This window comes from Peromyscus maniculatus, chromosome X (genome assembly GCF_049852395.1).
Source record: "Peromyscus maniculatus bairdii isolate BWxNUB_F1_BW_parent chromosome X, HU_Pman_BW_mat_3.1, whole genome shotgun sequence".
NCBI lineage: Eukaryota > Metazoa > Chordata > Mammalia > Rodentia > Cricetidae > Peromyscus > Peromyscus maniculatus.
In genome coordinates this window covers 67,665,531-67,673,436 of record NC_134875.1, presented here as the reverse complement: position 1 = coordinate 67,673,436, position 7,906 = coordinate 67,665,531, and positions in this window count along the sequence as shown.

Below are 7,906 nucleotides of genomic sequence, written 5' to 3'. Positions count from 1 at the left end.
TCCATGGCTAGTTAGTCAATTGAGTTTACCTGGTTCTACCCTCAACAAATACATCCCCACAACCAGAAGTAGTTGAGGTCTCAAATTCAGTGACCTCTCCTTGAATGGAAATCCTGCTTGTTCCACTGTCAATATCTAGGCTTCTCTCAGGACCTTTCAGATCTGCTTCTCATACCATATGCCTCTCTCACAGCAATACATCATCTACACTTAGCCTGATTCACCCACACACTCCAGAACTGGACCAATATGCTTATCCTATATACCAGCAAAGCTCCTTCACTCCACTTGACTTCACTTACACAAGCCATTTTCAACCTCTAGTCCCAACTGATCCACACCTCCTCTGTTTGACCCTGAATGTCTCTGTCAATATCAGACACAGAACGAAATGAAAAGTTCACATTTCCAGATCTCACCCCAAAAATACTAGCAATATGAAATATCAAATAGTCTCTCTCCTCTAAAACTTACCATTCTAGTAAAAAATGTTTACTCATGAGAATTAACAAAATAAAGGCCAGGACACAGACATTAAAAGAACAATCATAAACTTCATGACAGAATTCAAGGATTTTAAATAATACAGAAAGAAACAAATTAATGAGATTATGAATAAGGAGCTTAAAGAGAATAAACATTTTAGTGATGTCCAAGAAAATAAAAGGATAAGGCTAAGATAAATGATGAAGACAATCCAGGATTTGAAAATAGAACTGAATAAAGAAATACAAAGAAACATTGAAAATTATTCAAGCTGAAATGGAAATAGAATAAAAAATATGCAATAATCCAATTAGAAAACACAAAGGAATATATTTTAAGTAGAATAAACCAAGCAGAATATAAAATGTCAGGAATTAAAGATAAAGTAGAAGATGTAGATTAAATAAACAAAGATGTAGATTAAATAAACAAGGAACATGAAAGGAAAGGAGCATACAGGAACTGTGGGCCACCATGAAAAAAAGCAAACCTTCAATTCAAAGGCATTGATAAAAGTGAAGAATTCCAACTGAATGGCATAAACCAGATCATCAACAAGCTCACAAGAAAATGTTTCCCCAAACAAAGCAAAATAACATATGGATACAGACACAGAAAACACCACAAAATGCAAAACACATAAGACCAGAAAAGAAAATTACCATGGTATATGATAGTTAAAGCACTATGTGTACAAAAGAAAGAAAATGTATTGCAAGCTATAAGAGAAAAATTCCATGCCACAAACAAAAACACAACAGACTAACAGCTGATTCGTCTATGGAATTTTTGAAAACCAAAAGAGATAAGAGCAATTGACTCCAATTTCTGAAATATCACAAATGTCAACCTAGATCCTGTGGTGGTATTGTGTTCCCCAAAATATTGTGTACTCTAATAAATTTATCTGGGGTCAGAGAACAGACAGCCACTAAATACAAAGGCTAGAAAATGGTGGCACTCACCCTTTAATCCTAGCATTCCAGAGATAGAAATCCCTCTGGATCTCTGTGAGTTCAAGGCCACATTGGAAATAGCCAAGCATGGTGACACACACCTTTAATCCCAGAAAGCCAGCCTTTAATCCCAGGGAGTGGTGGTAGAAAGCAGAAAGATATATAAGGCGTGAGAACCAGAAACTAGAAGATTTTGGCTGGTTAAGCATTCAGGCTTTTGAGCAGTAATTCAGCTGAGACCCATTCTGGATGAGGACTCAGAGGCCTCCAGTCTGAGGAGACAAGACCAGCTGAGGATCCGGTGAGGTGAGATAGCTGTGGCTTATTCTGTCTCTCTGATCTACCAGCATGGACCCCAATAACTGGCCTCGGGTTTGATTTTATTAATAAAAACTTTTAAGATTCCTGCTACAAGATCCAGAAATATTGTCCACTATACTTGAAAGAGAATAAAATCCTCCCATGATAAAAACAACCTAAATCATTATATCCAACAAAGCAGACCCAAAACAAATACTATAATCAATATTTGAGGCTGAAAAGAGGAATTAGCATAGTTAGAGAATGTGTAAAAATTTGAATCCATAATTACTAAAACACAAAGTACTACGGAGAACACAACAGCAAAATTTAGCACCACAGTGAGCACAATTATCAAAAACATTTCAATGATAACTTTAAATAACTATGCCCTCAATTGATCACTTAAAAGACACAGGCTGACTGAATGGATTATGAAACAAAGCCCATCCATGTGTTATCTATAAGAAATACATCTTAGATTTAAAGAAAGTTACTGCCTAGAATAAAACATTTGACAAAAATATTCCAATAAGCCTGGCGGTGGTGGCGCACGCCTTTAATCCCAGCACTCGGGAGGCAGAGCCAGGCGGATCTCTGTGAGTTCAAGGCCAGCCTGGACTACCAAGTGAGTCCCAGGAAAGGTGCAAAGCTACACAGAGAAACCCTGTCTCAGAAAAACCAAAAAAAAAAAAAAAGAAAATCCAATAAAATGGAACCAGGAAGCAAGCAGATATTGCTATTTTAATACCTTAAAAAAAGACTTCAAAAATCTAATTGGATGCCTGACGGTGGTGGCACACGCCTTTAATCCCAGCACTAGGGAGGCAGAGGCAGGCAGATCTTTGTGAGTTCGAGGCCAGCCTGGGCTACCAAGTGAGTTCCAGGAAAGGCGCAAAGCTACACAGAGAAACCCTGTCTCAAAAAACCAAAAAAAAAAAAAAAAAAAAAAAAAAAAAAAAAAAAAAACTAATCGGAAGATATTAAGAGGGATGATTTATTGCAATCAAGTTACAGTTAACCAAGGATTCATTACTTTCCTAAATATATATGCATCAAACTCTGGTTCATCCAATTTTATTAAAAATGTACTACTGGATATAAAGACACAGATTGACACCAACACATTTATAGTACATAATTTAAATACTCACAGGTCATATATAAAAAATAGTAGAGAAAATTCAGAATTAAATGACACCATACATCAAAAGGACTTAACAGATATCTATAGAATAGTCCACTCAAAAGGCAAGGAAAATGCATTTTGTTCAGCAGCACAGGAAAATTTATCTAAAATAGGTCACATCCTAAGACAATAAAATCTTTCCAAACTCAAAAAGATTAAAATTCTGTGTAACCTATTTGACTACAATGCAAGAAAATACAATATCCACAGCAAGCAAGTATCTAGTGAATACACACACTCATGGAGATCAATTAACACAATATTCAATAATGAATGGGTCACAGAAGAAATCAAGAAAGAAAAAGAGCTTCTAATAACTGAATGAAAATGAAAAGAGACGAAAATCTTTAGGATACATAGAAATTATTCCTAGGAGGGAAATTTATAGGTCTAAATGCCTACATAAAAAATAAAAAAAGAACATGGATAAATTACTTAATAATACAACTCCAAGATTTGGAAAAACAAGAACAAATTAAATCTAAACTCAATTAACAACAACAAATAATCAAAATAAGAACAGAAACTAATGAAATACAGACACACAAAATGATACTAAGAGTCAATGAATTGAAGAACAGGTTCTTTGAGAAGATGAACAACATTGACAGACCCATGGCACAACTAAGTAAATTAAATAGAGAACCCAAATTAGAAGAATCAGAAATTAAGAGGAGACTATTAAAACAAACAGCAAGCAAATGAAGAATAATATAAATGTAAATACTATTAAAAACTTACACTCTACTGAGTTATAAACCTGCAAGAAATGGATGAATTCCAAGATTCAAACATAGTACCAAGTTTAAATCAACAAGAAGTCAGCAAACTAAACAAACCCATAAGAAAAGAGGTGATAGAAATGGGAAAAGGGATACAAATAGGAAAAAAAGGCAAACTACCAGTATTTGCAAATGACATGATAATATACATTAAAGATCACAAAAACTCTACCAGAAAATTTCTAGAAATAGTAAACAAATCTAGCAATTTGGCAGGATACAAATTCAACATTCACAAATCAGTAACTTTTCTATACAACAAAACCAAACCAACAGAAAGACATTATATCCACACTCCCATTCAAAATAGCAATAAACTTAACCATGGATGTTAAGGACTCTTACAATGAGAGCTTTAACTCTCTGAACAAAGACATACAGAAGTACACTAAGAAATGAACATGATCCCATGCTCATAGATTTGTAGAGATAATATTGTAAAAATGTCAATTTTATCAAACGCTATTTATACATTAAATGCAATCCAAATCAAAATTCCTATCTTATTCTTCCAAGAAATAGACAAAGACTATTCTAGAATTCATTTTGAATCACAAAAGACACTAGATAGACAAAACAATCCTACAAGGTGAGTGGGGGGGGGGAGTCAATCCTGGAGAGATTAGCATTTCAGATATCAAGACATATTACAAAGACATTGTATTGAAAACAATAAGATACCCATACAAAAACAGAAATGCAGACCAAGGGAACAAATCTGATCATACAAACATGATTACACTTCAGCCATGTCATGTTGGACAAGGATACCAAAATGTATGCTGCAGTAACGACAGCAACTTCAACAAATGTTGTTGGGAATCCTGGATGTCTACAAGCAGTTGAGTGAAATTAGACCAATTCCACCATCTTTCACAGAGGCTAATTCAAAATGTATCAAAGAACTAAGTGTGAACCCTGAAATACTTGAAAAAGAATGTATTATCTGTTGTGGGTTGTTTTTGCTCTTTTGGGGGACCCACCACTCAGCTCCTAAATATATCATACACAAAGGCTTATAAATGCCTGGCCTTAGTTGGTTTGTTTCTAGAAAGTTTTTTATAATTTAAAGTATCCCATGTATCTTCCGTCTCTGGGCTTTTATCTTTATTCTATATGCCTTTCTTTACTTCTTATTCTGTATCTTGTTGTATAGCTGGGTGACTGGCCACTGGAGTCCTCCTCTTTCCCTTGCTCCTAGATCTTTACTTCCCAGGTTTCTCCATCTATTTATTCTCTCTTTCTACCAGTCCCACCTATCCTTTCTCCTACCTCACTATTGGCCATTCACCTCTTTATTCGACCATCAGGTGTTTTAGAAAGGTAAAGTAACACAGCTTCACAGAGTTAAACAAAAGCAACATAAAAGAATGCAACACACCTTTACATCATTAAAACAAATGTTCCACAGCATAAAAAAGTAAGACACCTTAAAATAATTGTCCACAAAAATTTCCTTCTAGAAGAAAAATTAGGTATTACCCTACATGACACAGGTGTAGGAAAGAACTTTCGCAATTTGCCCAAGAATTGCAGCCAACAATTTAAATATGGGAATTAATAAAACTAAAAGTCTTCTTTGCAGCTAACTAATCTATCCAGTGAAAAGGAATGCCACAGAATTTGAAAGAATCTTTGAAATCTATCTATCTGATGGATGATTAATATCTACAATATATAAATAAATGAAAAATCAAATTGCCAAATAAAATGACCCATTTACAAAGATGGACAGGGACATGAACATAGAGTTTTCAAAAGAAGAAAAAAAAAGACTGACAAATATCCCCTAAATTTTTCGTTGCCCATATTATCATATCAACATTATTTGTAATAGCCAAAACCTGAAAACAACCTAGATGCCCTTCAACTGAAGAATGGATAAATAAATTGTGGCACATATACACAATGGCATACTACTCAGTAGAGAAAAACAATGACATCAGGAGGATTGCAGGCAAATGGATGGATCTAGAAAAAATCATCCTGCGTGAGGTAACCCAGACTCAGAAAGACAAATATGGTATGTACTCACTCATAGGAGGAATAGTAGAGGTGGAACAAGGATGACTGGACATGCTACTCACATCACCAGGGAGGCTACCTGGAAAACAGGACCCCAAGAAAGACACGAGGATCGCCCAATGATGGAGAAATGGCTGAGATCTACATGAACAACCTGGACATGAGTGGGAGTAATGAAGGGTGAGGGTCGAGGGAAAGAGAGCCTGTAGGAGCGGGAGATCCCAGCTGGATCAAGAAAAGAGAGGGAGAACAAGGAATAGGAGACCATAGTAAATAAAGATCACACGAGAAAAGGAAGAAACAAAGTGCTAAAGAGGCCCACAGAAATCTACAAAGATATCCCCACAATAGACTGCTGGCAATGGTCAAGAGACAGCCGGAACTGACCTACTCTGGTGATGGGATGGCCAAACACCCTAATGGTTGGGCCAGAAACCCCATCCAAAGACTGAGGAATCTGGATGCAGATATCCACGGCTAGGCCCAGGGTGGAGCTCCAGGAGTCTAATTAGCGAGAAAAAGGAGGGTTTATATGAGCGAGAATTGTTGAAACCAAGGTTGGATAAAGCACAGGGAGAAAGAGCCCAATGAATGGAAACACATGAACTATGAACCAAAGGCTGAATGGCCCCCAACTGGATCAGGCCCTCTGAATAGGTGAGACAGTTGATTGGCTTGATCTGTTTGGGAGGCATCTAGGCAGTGGTACAAGGTCCTGGGTTCATTGCATGAGTTAGCTGTTTGAAACCTGGGACTTATGCAGGGACGCTTGGCTCAGTCTGGGAGGAAGGGACTGGACCTGCCTGGACTGAGTTTACCAGGTTGATCTCAGTCCTTGGGGGAGGCTTTTCCCTGGAGGAGGTAGGAATGGGAGCTGGGCTGGGGGGAAGGGGAGGGGGCAGGAGTGGGGAGAACAAGGGAATCCGTGGCTGATATGTAGAACTGAATGGTGTTGTAAAATAAAATAAAAGGAAAAAAAAAGAAAAACAAAAATTTAAAAACAAAATGTGACTTCATCTTACTATATTGAGAATGGCAAATATCAGCAACACCACTCACAATTGTGGGTAGGGTGTATGGAGAATGGAATCATCTTTCACTCTTGGTGGGATTCTAAACTTGTGTAGTCACTATGAATATAAGTGTGAAGAATTCTCAAAAGGCTAAAAATGAATCCACCATATGACCCACACTTCACAGATATTTGTGCATGTTCATTGCTGCTTTATTAAGAACTAGAAAATGGAAACAACCTAAATATTCTAAAACTGATAAATGGATAAATGAAAATGTGGTATGTATATACCATACACTGCAGAATACTTTTCATCTGTAAAGAAAAAAATGAAGTCATGAACTTTGCAGATAAATTATGGAACTAGAAAAGATCATATTGGGTGAGGTAACCTGTAACTGGAAGTTTTCTCTGGTCTTCCTGGCACCAAGTTCCCACAACCACTTCTAAAACGCCTGTGTTCCACCCAGTCCTGCAGCCACTCAGACCCAAGTAAACACATAGAGGCTTATATTATTTTCAAACTATATGGCCTAATGGCTCAGAATTCTCAATAGCTCGCTCTTACATCTTAAATTAACCCATTTCTACAAATCTATACTTTGCCATGTGGCTTGTGGCTTACCAGTACTTTTACATCTTGCTTCTTCTGATGGTGGCTAGCATCATCAGCCATACTCTCCTTTCTTCTCTCACTATCTCTCTTGGATTTTCCTACCTGGCTCCATCCTGCCCTGCCATAGGCCAATGCAGCTTTATCTATCAACCAATAAGAGCAACACATATCCACAGCTTTATATTATTTAATAAAATAAGTATAGATATATAAATACAGTATATTATTCATTTTTAAAGAAAAAGTGATATAGCAGGTAAATATATGGTACTGGAAAAATATACAGAATAAGGTAACTCGGATGTAGAAGCATAAGATCCACATATTTTCCCTCATGTGTGTCTTGGTTTTGAATTTTAAGATGTCTGTGTTTAGTTTGAAGGTTGTCTCTGTAGAGTGGAGGAGAAAGGAAGGGAGACATTCTAAATGTATCTGAAGTGAGTGGGACAGAGATGTCTTTTGGAGGACAATGAAACACAAACACATACTCATTCCTGCTTGTAACTTCAGATACAGGGGATCCAATACCTTCTTCTT